Genomic DNA, 13176 nt, shown 5'->3' on the forward strand with positions numbered 1-13176 from the left:
GGCCAACAGAGCATCCACATTGTTTAGCTCCATCACTCCTCTTGTGTTCCCTCTTTCGGAAGCATAGAAGTAGTCATTTTCTGCTACTGTTTCAATAACATCTATGGCTTCCTCAATGGTCTTCTTCTTGTTCAAGGACCCTCCAGATGAATGGTCTACTGCCTTCTTTGACTCATAAGAGAGCCCTTCATAGAAAATGTGCAGCTGGACCCATTCGTTGAACATGTCAGGTGGACACCTCCTTGTTAAGTCTTTGAACCTCTCCCATGCTTCATACAGAGTCTCACCATCCTGTTGCCTGAAGGTTTGAAGCTCAGCTCTCAGCCTATTGATTCGTTGAGGAGGGTAGAATCTTGCTAAGAATTTGTTCACCACATCCTCCCAAGTTGTCAAGCTCTCCCTTAGGAAGGATTCCAGCCACTTGGCTGCCTTGTCTCTGAGTGAGAAGGGAAATAAGAGCAATCTATAGGCGTCAGGATGAACACCATTAGATTTCACTGTGTCACATATTCTCAGGAAGGTGGTCAAATGTTGGTTGGGATCTTCTTGAACACCTCCTCCAAACGAACAGTTGTTCTGAACAAGGGTGATGAGCTGTGGTTTAAGTTCAAAGTTGTTGGCATGGATTGTTGGCTTTTGGATGCTACTTCCACAATTGCCTGGGTTTGGATTAATGTAAGAGCCCAAAACTCTTCTATCCTCCCCAGCATGATTTGCTCCACCTCCTCTGCCATGGTTGTGAGTCTCTTCTTCATGATGATTTTCCATGTTTTCTTCCATGTTTGGTTCAAAGTATTCCTCAAACTGTTCCTCTTCTTCTTCAGCACCAACTACTCGTTTTCCTTTTGCCTCCCTCCTTAGTCTAAGGAAGGTTCTCTCTGGTTCAGAATCAAAGGAAGTTGAAGCCCCGCTTCTTCTCCCTGTCATACAACCAACAAGTACAAGCAGAGAAAATAGGTGCAGACAGTATTTGTGTCAGAATTGATGTTAGTTGTGGGTGATGCAATATATCAAACAGTTAGTGGGTTAGCAAACAGAATTGAAAATAACAAAGAAAAACAAAAGAGTAGATGGAGAAGGGAAGAAGTTCAGCTAAAACAAAAAGTAAATCACTCAAACAGAAAAATGAAATTCACAAAATAAAATGCTCAATCTAGTGATCTTCCAATCTAATCATTGTTGATGCACAATCAATCCCCGGCCACGGCGCCATAAACTTGATGCGGGGGAAACTTGTCTCTTAACAAATCTCCCTTCGGCAAGTGTACCGAATTTGTCGTCAAGTAAAAACTCACAATAGAGTGAGGTCGAATCCCACAGGGATTGATTGATCAAGCAACTTTAATTAGAAGAATATTCTAGTTGAGCGAGTCCAGAACTTGGGTTGAGAGTTGCAGAAAATAGAATGGCGGGAATGTAAATAACAGAAAAGTAAATGCTAGAACTAAGGACTGGAAGTAAATGACTGAAAATAAATTGCAGAATTGTAAATGGGAATGGGGGATTTGCTCATAAAAGTAAATCGCAGAAATTAAAGAGAATGGGTAAGATCAGAGATGGGGAGTTCATTGGGCTTAGGAGATGTTGCAATTCTCCGGATCAAGTTCATTTTCATCTATTCCTCAATCAATGCACTCATTGATCTCCTTGGCAATCTTAAGTGATTGAATTGCAATTTCTTGCAATTCAATCTCTCAAATCTTGATCAATAGCCAATTCCTTGGTCAATTGCTCATGAGAAGAGTTGAAGTATGGTCACTGATTATACCACATGCATTTCCCAAACCAAGTATTGAAAGGGTTACAGTCACATACCCATCCAAACCCAATTTGGTCCAGCATGAGAAAGCATTTCTAGCTTGATCTCTTCATTCCTCTTCCAAGGTTCAAAAGAGATCCAAGTTTGAATAGCTTCTCTTCCAAGATAACTACTCAATTGGATGAAGACCGAAAGCTTTCAAGTAAAATCAAGAGGAAAGATAGAAGAAGAATAAGGAAGATTAGTATTGATCCATCAAATTACAACAGAGCTCCCTAACCCAATGAAAGGGGTTTAGTTGTTCATAGCTCTTGAAGATGAAAACAAAGATGGAGAATACATCATAAAACTAGAAATTGCAAGGAAAGTAAAATACAGAGAGTAGTTCTTCAGCCTCCAGAACTCCTTTACAATTCAAAGCTACTCCTATATATACTACTCTTCTTAGCTTCTAGTTTACTCTTCAAGTCTTGGGCCTTTGGATCTTGAGTTTGAAGTAGTTCCTTTCTTTATTTGGGCTTGGCTTTACTTGCAGAGAGAAAGTGCGGAGTGGGCAGAGACTTAAGCTCAGGGCGTAAGGAGTGTTAATCATTTAGTGAAAGTCCAAGTTCAGGAACGTTAGTGACACTTAACATTGTCACTAACGTTCCAATGCACCCCTTTTGCCTCACGTTAAAACCCACGTTAACTAGGTTAACATGGCTTTTAACGTTGCCTTGTTAACCTTCGAGAACATTAGTGACACTCAACATTGTCACTAGCGTTCCATTGTGCCCCTTCTTGCTTCACGTTAAAGCTCACATTAACTAGGTTAACGTGGCTTCTAACGTGGCCTTTGCCATCCTTCGAGAACGTTAGTGACATTCAACATTGTCACTAACGTTCCAATGTGCCCCTAGGTCTCACGTTGGAGTCCACGTTAACTAGGTTAACGTGGCTTCTAACGTGGCCATCTTTTAGCCATCCCAACGTTAGTGACAATGTTGAGTGTCACTAACATTGGCTCATCCTTCATTTCTCATCGTTAGCTTCCACGTTAACCAAGTTAACGTGGAAGTTAATGTGACTCTTGGGGGTTGTGTGGTTGCTTCAACGTTAGTGACAATGTTGAGTGTCACTAACGTTGTCGACAACTCTTCATCCTCTGCGTTAGTTCCCAAGTTAACCAAGTTAACGTGGGAGTTAACGTGGTACTTTGCACCATAGGCCAACGTTAGTGACAATGTTGAGTGTCACTAACGTTGGCTTCTCTTCCCCCTCCCCCCTTTAACGTTAGAGGCCACGTTAACTAGGTTAACGTGGCTTCTAACGTGGCCACTTATGAGTAATTTCCAACGTTAGTGACAATGTTGAGTGTCACTAATGTTGGCTCAACTTCTCTTCTCCACGTTAGAGTTCACGTTAACTTGGTTAACGTGACTCTCTAATGTGGGCATTGATGGCTTTTTGAGAGTGTTATTGGCAATCACTTTTCTCATTAATCTTGCAAGTTACCTCCCCTTTTCTTGCTTCTTTTTGGTCCTGAAATCAAGCAACAAAGTGCATCAAAGCTTTAGTCCAAGTCATGAGTAATGCAACGTAATATTTGTCACTAAACTTATGCAAAATCCTCATGAAATCATGTAAAATGCACAATGTATGCTTGAGTCAAGGCATAAGTGAATATTTACCCAAAACTAGCTTATTTCCTAAAGAAATGCATGAAACTAACCTAAAAACAGTAAAGAAAAGGTCAGTGAAACTGGCCAAGATGCCCTGGCATCACTACACTGTATAATGGTGGGAGGAGAGATAAAGGTTCACGAGATCATTGCAAATGACATTCAAAAGATTTCAGAGAAAAATTCTGCTGAAGCTTGGCTCCATTACCCAAACACCATTATGCGGTTATGCATGAAGGCTAGAGTGCCACTGGAGGATGCAAACCCAATATGGCTGAATCCAGGCATGCCTATGACCCTCGAAAGGATGATGAATGTCACAATGGCCCAGCAAAGTTGAAGACCACAAAGGAGGCGAAGGAGAGAGGAACCACAAGAGGAAGGAGAACAAGAAGAAAAGCAACAATTCCAATCACAAACCAACATGGACATGAGCCGGATGCAAGAGACAATTGAAAGGCTATCCGAGCAGTACATGAGAACTCAAGAGAGACAAGAGGAGCTTCAGTTGAGAATGATGAGCCAGCAGAGAGATTTTGAGTTAAGAATTCTGGTTATGCAAAAAGAACAATCTTCACAATTTTAAGAATCTCTCAACCAGCTGGCCCAGCATCAAGTTGATAACATGAGAGCTTTCAAGGAGTTCATTACTCTTCAGAATGTAAGATATGAAGTTCAAGCTGACTATAACATGAATGCTCAAACTAAGCTCAACTATATGGCGGAACATCTACCTGATCTTAACCCAATATTTCCAAATTATGATCAATACTTTAAGGAAAGAAGTGAGTTGGAGATAGACAGAGCAATACGCCATGAAGACAAAGTGGAAAGGACAATGAAGAAAGCTGGATTCTGGACAAAGTTAAAGGGAAAAGGCAAGGGAGAAACTAGTAAGCAAGAAGGAGAGAAGATGAAGAAAGACAAGCAGGATAAAGAATGAAAGGTGGACTAGCTCCTTTTTTATCATGTTCAATAAAGAAAGAACATGTCTGATTTAGTTAATAGTTAACTTTTAGTTTAAGTCATCTTGGATTCTGTTGGGTTTAATTTTGCAATAAATATGCTAGCCTAGGTATGTGTGTTTCACTTTCACTTGTTAAATGCTTGTTTTGTCCCCTGCCCTTTTTAATTAAATAAAAGAAATGTTTGAACAGAAGTGGAATGGTTTCTATTGGCAAGGAATAAAATAAAGAGTAAGTGGTGGTATATATGTCTGATTGTGTAGTAGCTCACCAATAATGAATAAAAGGGTAGATGGTTCCTCTACTAAACTAGATGCTGTCTTTGAATCTTAGCAAGTAAAAGTCCTTGGATGAAAGAAAACAAATAAAAAGAAAGGAAAAAGAAAAGCCAAAAGTGGCAACAAAAATAGAAGAAAGCAAAGAATAAGGCTAGATACCAATAGCTTGGACCTTAGCACATATGCCTGTGGTGTCTTTGTACTAGGATCTGCTTGGATGATTAGGTTCTATGGAGTGCTTTATCACTTGGTAACTTGGGTTAACTAACCTGGGATTACCAACCAAAAGTCCATTATCAAGAGCAACCTAGTTACAAGGCATTTAGTAACCCAAAGAGGTACTGGGCATCAATGTCTTAAGAAGAATTGTGAGCCAAGTGTCTGTGGTGAATATGTGTTGAGTGAAAATAAGATAAGAAGCTGCTACAACACATGACACTAAGCTACAAGTGAGAAATAAGCTCACAGGAAAAGAAAAACAAAGAAAAGCAATTACCAAGGATGAGTGAATAATAAAAGGTCATAGCAGTATGTTAGTTGATGCTTAAAAGGGACAATTCTCACCTAAGAGTCAATAAAAGTGAGCCGCAACATTCTCTGCATAAAACCCCATGAACTAATAATAATGACTTGCTGATATGAACATTACTTTCTGTTTCATTCATTCTTCTCAATAATTCAGTGCTTACTTAGGGACAAGCAAGATTTAAGTTTGGTGTTGTGATGCCAGGGCATCTTAGGCTAGTTTCACTAGCCTTTTTCTTTGTTTTTAATAGGTTTTATGCACTTTCTTGAGCTATAAGTAAGCAATTGGGTTAGAAATTTATGTATGCCTAGATTCATTCAATCATGGTTAATTTGATGCAATTTCATGAGAATTATGCTATAATTACTTGTGTGCTAAGAATGATGAGAATTCTCATGACTTTAGCAAGGCTTTGATGTATGTATTGGTTGATGACAGGTGAAGGAAAGCATGGGAGGAAGTTAAAGAAGGAGCATGGAAAGGATGAACAAGAAGCAACGTTGGTGGCCAAGTTGGACTACCAACGTTACCTCAAACGTTGAGAGGGAGGCGGAGCAAGTTTTTTTATAATTTGCTGGTGCCCACGTTGAAGGAATGTTGGCAAGCCAACGTTACCCCCAACGTTGTGATAAAATGTGCTTTCTGGGGATTTGGAAAATTTGTAGCGACGCGCACGCGTGGATTGGAAATTTTGACAATCCACGCGCACGCGTGGGTGACGCGCACGCGTGGGTGACGCGCACGCGTGGAAGGATAACGTTGGAACAAAAACGCTACCTCAAACGTGGGTGGCCAACGTGCGCGAGCTGGATCTCAAAATCATGAACTTGAAAAAGGGCAACGACGCGCACGCGCCTATAGCCGTTTAACCTTGGAGAATCCACGCGTACGCATGCTATACGCGCACGCGTGGATTGGAAATTCTGATAATCCACGTGCACATGTACGCGTGGATAGGCCAACGTTGGAAGGAACGTTGCCAGTCCAACGCTGAGACCAACATTCTTCTAAAAGCTTTTGAAACTAGAATTGGGATTTTTGCATCCACGCGCACGCGTGGATGCGTATTATGACCCCAAGGGCGCAAACGCGCAAGGCACGCGTACACGTGGGTAGAAGATCATTGGAAATCCAACGTTGAATTAAACACCAATGACAGTAAGCAGAACTGAATTCTCAAAGGGGCGTTTGAATCAACGTTGGCCCCCAAACGTGGACTCAAACATGGTGCATCAGAACTTTACAATTCAAGCAGATCTCTTCTCAACAGTAAGGGAAACGAATTAGAGCAACTTCAATCCAATTCAATCAAGGCCAAAAGCCCAATTTAGAGATTGAAGATCAATGGAAGAAAGTGTATAAATAGCTTAGAATTTAAGATAGAGGAGTTTTTTTTCGGAGAGATCCTGACACTCTGCTAATTTTAATTTTCTACAAGTTTTTCAATTCTAACATGTATCTTTCAATTCCATTTTACATTTTGAGAGCTATGAACAACTAAACCCCTTTCATTGGGTTAGGGAGCTCTATTGTAATTCAATGGATCAATAATAGTTTTCATCTTCTTCTTCTATCTTTTCTCTTGATTTTTGTTAGAAAGCTTTCGATCTAAATTCCAGTGGATAGTTATCTTGACAGAGAAGCTATCCACAATTGGAATTCCTCTGATCCTTGAGAGAAGGATGAGGAATTCATGCTAGAAATGCTTTCTCACATTTTATTAGATTGGAGGTTGGATGGATATTGTGACATTTAATCCTACCAATACTTTGATCTATGAATTTGTGTGGTCTAATCAGTGGCCGAACTTCAACTTTTCCCATGAGCAATTAAATCAAGACACTGGGCAATTGTTCATGCTTAGAGAGATTGGTGAGCCAAGACATTGGGATCCAATCATCTAAGATTGCCAAGCAAAGTCAATGAATGCATTGATTGAGGAAGAGATGAAAATGATTTGATCTGGAGAGTTCAATATCTCCTGAAACCTAATGAATCCCCATCTCTGATCTACCCATTCTATTTACATTATGCTCTTTAATTTCATGCTTAACCCTATTCCCATTTATTTTCTTGCGATTTAAGCTTCTGTCATTTAATTTCTCGCACTTTAATTTTTGTCATTTAATTTCTTGCAATTTAAGTTTCCCGCCAAATTTACATTCTACAATCTCAACCCAATTTTGATTTCGCTCAACTAGCACAATTCTCCAATTAAAATTGATCAACTAACCAATCCCTGTGGGATTCGACCTCACTCTACAGTGAGTTTTTACTTGACGACAAATCCGATGCACTTGCCGGTAGAAAATTATTGAGAAACAGTTTTCGAGTGAATGATCGGCCTCTGCCTCAGTGATAAGGGCCAAAAACTCTTCTCTTGGATTCACTTCTGTGTCTTTGAGGAGAGTGTTAGGGTGTCTCTGCAGTTTCTAAGGAAGGTTCCTCTGAATGACTAGATTGCACTCCTTAGTAAGAGCTACTGTCTCTACTTCCCTCCAATCCCTCTTATTGTTCAGTATTTCCTTCATGAACTTAGCATATGAAGGCATTTGTTCAAGAGCCTCTGTAAACGGGATTTTGTTCTCCAGCTTCTTAAAAGCTTCTAAGAATTTGGCAAATTGTCTATCCTTTCTGCTTTTTGGAGTCGTTGAGGGTATGGTAACTTGGCCTTGTACTCATCAATCTTGGTTGATGAAGGCTGAGTACCTTGTGTTTTGGAAGGGGGGTTACTAGCTTGCTTAGGAGGTTTGTTATCATGTGACTGGCCTCCCTTACTTGGGTGTTCAACCCCCATGTTGCTGCCCTCTTCCTAGCGTTTGACGCCAGGGGCATCATTCCCTTGCGGGCGTTCAATGCCAAGTGTGCAAACACCCAGTCTCTGCCTTTTCCTGGCATTCAACGCCAAGAATGATACCTTCCTGAGCGTTTGAATGCACAGTCTCTGCCCTTTCCTGGCGTTCAACACCAAGAGTGATACCTTCCTAGGCGTTTGAACGCCCAGAATTATCTTGTGTAGAGACCTGGTTATCCTCTGTCAGTTGTCTTTTCCTAACCTCCTGTTGTTCTGAGGTTAGGTATTTAAGGTTTTCCCAATCTTTGGTTGAATGGCCTGGCATTCATATGTTATCTACTTAGATAACTGCTGCCTTATTTGACTTAGTTGTGCTTCTACATTCCTGTTAGAAGCCTGAGTTTCTTGCAAAGCCTCTTACAATTTCAGTAGTTCCTGGGCAAGGGCGTACAGTTGCTGAGTCAATGGGCCATCCTATTCTGAAAGGTTAGGTTCAGTAGATACTGCCTTAACCTCTCCTTTTATAGAAGTCTCAACAGGTGAGTACAGATATTGATTGATGGCAACTGTCTCAATAAGCTCTTAAGCCTCTTCAATGGTCTTTCTCATGTGTATGGAACCACCAGCAGAGTGGTCCAAAGATATTCTAGCCATGTCTAAAAGTCCATAATAAAAGATGTCTAACTGTACCCATTCTGAAAACATTTCAGTGGGATATTTTCTTAGCATCCTTCTATACCTCTCCCAGGTGTCATAAAGAGATTCATTATCTCCTTGTTTGAAGCCTTAGATGTCCAGTCTCAGTTGGGTCATCTTTCTTAGAGGAAGGTATTGATTTAAAAACTTGTCTACTAACTATTTCCAAGTTTTCAAGTTAGCTTTAGGCTAGTTATCCAACCACCTCTTTGCTTGGTCCTTTACAGCAAAAGGAAAGAGCAATAGTCTGTAGACATCTTGGTCTATTCCCTCATTGTGTGCTGTGTCAGTAATCTTTAAGAAATCTGCCAGGAATTTTTTAGGTTCTTCCTGAGGAAGCCCAGAATACTGGCAGTTTTGCTGCACTAGAGTAATAAGTTGAGGATTGAGTTCAAAGCTACTTGCTCTGATGTGAAGTATGCTAATACTTCTTCCATAGAAGTCAGTAGTGGGATTCGTATAAGATTCCAGAGTTCTTCTGAACTCTTCATTTCTATTTGGGTTCATGATGAAGAAAGGTAGAAGAAGAAGAAAAGTAGAAGAGGTAGAAGAAGAAATAGACGTAAAAAAAGATAAATAAGAATTAAAATATTTTTGGATTTTATTTTATTTATTTATTAATTACGAAAATTAAAGTTAATTAATTAAAAGGAATTGAAAATTAGTTAGTGAAATTTCGAAAAAGAGGAGAGAGAAATAGAAGGGAATTTTCGAAAATTGAGAGAGAGAGAAGAGTTAGTTAGGAAGTTATAGAAAAAAGAGAGAGAAGATAAGTAATTTAATTGAGAAAAAAATTGAAAATAAGATAAGATAGAAGCATAGTTGTAAAAACCGGACCGAACCGACTGGTTCGACTGAAAAACCGGTGAACCGGACATTGTACCGGTCCAGTTTGGTATATTGACCGCTTAAGGAAATTAACCGGTCAAACCCGACACGGACCAAAACCGAACTGGTCCAGTCAACAACGCAGTCAACGGTCAACCTGCGTGCTGACATCAGCATGCGGGTTGTGAAATTCGGAAAAATACATTGCGAGGAGTAGGAGTCGAACTTGGGTCTTCTGAATTGAAAATCAAGTTGACAACCAATGCACTAACCCATTTCTTTAGTATTGCTAATGCTTTTTATAATATATATATTTCAATATTTTATAACTAATACACACACACACACACACACACACACACACACATATATAATAATTAATTATATTATTAAAATAAAAAAATAATTATTATTATTTAAAATAATAATTTTTATGGAAATACTTAACTCAATATTTTTTAAATTAATTATTTTTTGATTGAAGTACAAATTAATTAATTTTAAAATAAAAAATAATAATGAATATAATAATAAAATAAAAAATTTTTATTCTAAGAAAAAAATAAATTTATATAATTATTTAATTATATAAAAATATTTAGACCTTGAAATTCTTGTTTGAATATAATTCATAGATTGTTATTCTTATTGTGTCTAATTAAGATACTATATAGTAGTATGAACTAATTATATGTCTATTTTTGTATTAGTTATTTATAGAATTCGACTTAATTGTTCTTAAAATATTAGTAAAAATATGTATTTCAAAATTTAATTTTAGGTTTTTGACTATTTTTATTTTTTATTTGCATAGTACCGAGTCAACCGGTTCAACCAGTGATCCACCGGTTGAACCAGTGACCCAGTGACTTGACCGGTTCGATTACCGGTTCGGTTCTGACAACTATGGATAGAAGAGATTTGAATTTAAAATTTGAAATTTGAAAATTAAGTTTCAAAATTTGAATTTAAAAATTTGAATTTTAAATTTTAAATTTTGAAATTTTAAATTTTGAATTTTGAAAATGTCAACAAGATAAGATAAAGATTTGAAAAATATTTGATTTTTTTTAAAAAAAGGGTTGATTTTTAAAATTTTAAATTTTAAATTTTAAATTTTGAAATTTGAATTATGAAAATTAAATTTTTGAAATTCAATTTTTTAAATTTTGAATTTGAAATAAGATAAGATAAAATTTTGAAAAAGATATGGTTTTGAAAAGATTTGATTTTTTTTATTTTTAAAACTAAGATAAGATAAGATAAAAAATTATGAAATTAAAATCTGAATTTTTAATTATGATTTTCGAAAATATGATTAAAATAAAGATAGAAAAGATATTTTTTTATTTTTGAATTTAATGAGGAGAGAGAAAAACAAGTAAAAGGCACAAAACTTAAAATTTTTAGATCTAAGACACCCTATTATGCGAAAATTTAAAGAAAAACACCAAGGGACACTAAACTTCAAAATTTTTAAGATCAAAACAAAAAGAAACACAAGAACACTTTGAAGATTAAAAAGACACCAAGAACAAAACTTAAGAAATTCAAAGAACACAAGAACATGTAAAAGACACCAAACTTAAAGTTTTTGAAAATCATACATAAATTTTCGAAAATTTAAAAGAAAAACACAAGAAGACACCAAACTTAAAGGTTTGACACAAGATTCAAACAAAAAGATACTAATTTTGAAAATTTTTTTAGAAAAAGGACTCAAAATTTTGAAAATTTAACCAAGAACATAAACAAAAAACTCAAACCAAAAACAAAGATTAAACAAAGAAAAGAAATATATTTTTTTTTGAAAAAGTTTTTAATTAATTTTTTTTCGAAAATAAAAAGAGAAATAAAATAAAATACTCTTGCAAAAATCAGAGACAATACCTGATCTAGGGAATAAGATAATCCGTCAGTTTGTCCAAACTCGAACAATCCCCGACAACGGCACAAAAAACTTGGTGTACGAATCCCCATACCTTCGTACAGCTATATCAGCAGGTGCACTGGGTCGTCCAAGTTATACCTGAGCAAGTCAGGGTCGATCCCACAAGGATTGTGGTTTGAAGCAAGCTATGGTTATCTTGCGTGTCTTAGTCAGGCAGATAGAGGTAACTATTCGTAGTTTGTATTTGTGAATTGGAATGGAATCAAGAATAGGAACATGGTTAAGGATTGGAGTTTCTTTGTCTTTCTGAATTAACTCTGGTATTACTGTCTTGTTTGCTTGTGAATGATTTCTTCAATGGCAGGCTGTAAGTGATTGACGCTGGTTTGAGCTGCCGCCAATACTCCTCCAGATCTGAACCCCAAGGTTAGTGTGGATCCATTCTGATTGAGGGTGAAGCTCTTACAGTCCATTCTCCTTAATGATCCTACTCAAAATGCCACAGATAAGGTCGGATCTTCTGGATCAGAGAATGCTGCATCTTTGGGTTCTAGCCTCTACCACAGAGACCCTAATCTCCCCGTAAATCGGCTGAACTGGTGTCTCGAGAAGTTCCTAACAAAGTCGTGGATTAGTCATTTGAGAGATGTATAATCAAGCTGACGGTTCAATGTTTTCAATTGAAGTATTTGCACAAACCCAAGTAGACACGGGTGGTTGTCAGGCACGCGGTCATGTTATGATGAACAGAGCTGATTGTCACTGGTCATCTTATTCACCATGTTGAAGAACGAATATACATCTTAGAATTAATCAAACACGGATCGAAGAGAAATAGTAATACTTTTATTAATTCATAGGACTCAGCAGGGCTCCTCTCCTCAGCCTAAGAGGTTAAGAAACTCATACTAAAAGGAAATACAATGGTAAAAACATGTAAAATGGATGAATGATGGTAAAAAGTGTTGTAAAAGTATTCGAATAACATAAATTTAATCCTTTAAATACTAAACAATGACTAGTAAGGGTAAAATAGTCTTTTTAGTGCTAAAATCCACTTCTGGGGCCCACTTGGTGAGTGTTTGGGCTAAGTTTTGATGAGATCCACGTGCTATGAGGCCTTTAGGGCGTTGAACACTGGCTAGGGGGTCCTCTTTGGGCGTTTGGATGCTGGTCTCTTCTCTTTGGGCGCTGGACGCGAGAAAGGGGGCAGGAGGCTGCCGTTGATGCCAGTTTTGGGCCTTCTAATCTGAAGCAAAGTATGGACTATTATATATTTATGGAAAGCTCTGGAAGTCAACTTTCCATAACCGTTGAAAACGCTCTATTTGGACTTCTGTAGATCCAAAATGGCACTTCCGAGTGCAAGGAGGTCTGATCCGGACAGCATCTGCAGTGCTTTCTCTGTCTCTGAATCAGACTTTTGCTCTAGCTCCTCAATTTCAACCAGAAATTACCTGAAATTGTACAAAAACACAAAAACTCAAAGTAGAATCCAAAAATATGAATTTAACACTAAATCCTATAAAAACTTAATAAAAACTAAACAAAACATACTAAAAACTATATGAAAATAATGCCAAAAAGCGTATAAAATATCCGCTCATCAGGACCCCTCACGGCTATATTGCCGGGCACACTACTGTGATCTAAGAGGATGCGAGCTGGATACTCTGCCTCATACCTCACATCTCAACGTAAGCGGCATCAACCACTGTCCTTACGCTGTCACCGCAACCTTAACAAGCGGGATTAAACACCGTCCTTGCCAGGCGCAT

The 13176-nt window shown here is 37.8% G+C and overlaps 1 non-coding gene across 1 annotated transcript; it reads left to right on the top strand.

Annotated features, from left to right (window-relative positions):
• Positions 1-223: 223 nt before the first annotated feature.
• LOC148574509 (small nucleolar RNA R71) lies at positions 224-327 on the top strand. Its single transcript, XR_015906696.1, has one exon. It is a non-coding gene; the product is annotated as a small nucleolar RNA R71 (small nucleolar RNA).
• Positions 328-13176: the final 12849 nt, after the last annotated feature.

Source organism: Arachis ipaensis, chromosome B2 (assembly GCF_059453495.1).
Source record: "Arachis ipaensis isolate K30076 ecotype BB chromosome B2, ASM5945349v1, whole genome shotgun sequence".
Classification (NCBI taxonomy): Eukaryota; Viridiplantae; Streptophyta; class Magnoliopsida; order Fabales; family Fabaceae; genus Arachis; species Arachis ipaensis.